Raw genomic sequence first — 1,173 nt, 5'->3', positions numbered from 1 at the left:
AGTGCCATTAAGTTCTACAGAAGGTGGCACAAACACCTGACAGTAAAGCACTCACCCCAATCGCACATGTACATCTCGGAGATGTCTATTTGATGTCTGCATTTACATATGCAAGATGTATTTTTTAGAGTGTTTGCTCATCTGAAATATGTCTCCAAGACATTTCCTGTCAGATGTCAAATAGACATTTATTAGAATGCATGTAAAACTGCTTCTGAGACGTTTATCAGATTACACTTGGGGTGCTCCGATTGATCGGCTACCGATTACTATTGGCCCATAATCACTTTGGGATGTTTGATCGGCAGTCTCTTTAAAGGCTGATCTCAAGCTGATGACGCGTCTGCCATGAGAGGTTTGGCATGACATGCAGCGGCACCGTCCCAGTCTCTGTCCGGTGCGGTTGAAAAAATTATCGAATAATAACGATAAATAATTATCGTTAATTCTTTAGCAGATGTCTTACAGATGTACTTGTGCTGTCTGGGTAGTTGAGATGCAGATAAAATTAACTTTTATCACTGTCATTCATAATGTCTAAATATAATTTAATAAATACAAAAAATATATATTAGGGAGTGGAAATGGCTAATAAGCCTATAAGTACATCTCTGCAGCCATCTACTAGTGGTAATTTAATGTCTTTTTTATTTTTAAATAAGTGTTTGCTTTCCTACATTATGAAACTTTTAGTTGTATAAATGGGGCAACCTATGAAGGATGAACAAATAATGTCATCACATTAAGAATAACTTTCAAATTCGGTAATAGCTTTGAAGTGCTGGGAAAAATTAAACATTAGACCATTTCTGCCACAAGTTGTTCCGGTAGTTTTACTGTTAAATCCATGGTGAATGGTGGTGATTTGTGTTTATTGAACAGTGTTTTTCCTGGTTTCCACATCAGTAGCGTTTGTTCTGATATCTGTAACTTTAACAGAATTCTGCTTCTCACAAGATTTCACAGAGATGTTATTGAATTGGACTGCTTTCTTCACTGTATCTCCCAGCGCTGTGTATAATGGTGTCGCGTGATCGAGATCAGTCCGTGGCTCCAGACCGAGTAGATAAACGGTCTGCGCTGCGTAGTTCCGCTTTCGGTTCGTTTGTCCAATGTGGCTCTTGTAAATCGGTCATGATGAGAATGCAAGGCTGTTCATTCCATTTTTGGAAC

The sequence above is a fragment of the Sinocyclocheilus rhinocerous genome, unplaced genomic scaffold (genome assembly GCF_001515625.1).
Source record: "Sinocyclocheilus rhinocerous isolate Xijiao unplaced genomic scaffold, SAMN03320098_v1.1 scaffold36, whole genome shotgun sequence".
Lineage (NCBI taxonomy): Eukaryota > Metazoa > Chordata > Actinopteri > Cypriniformes > Cyprinidae > Sinocyclocheilus > Sinocyclocheilus rhinocerous.
This window is presented reverse-complemented; position numbering follows the sequence as displayed.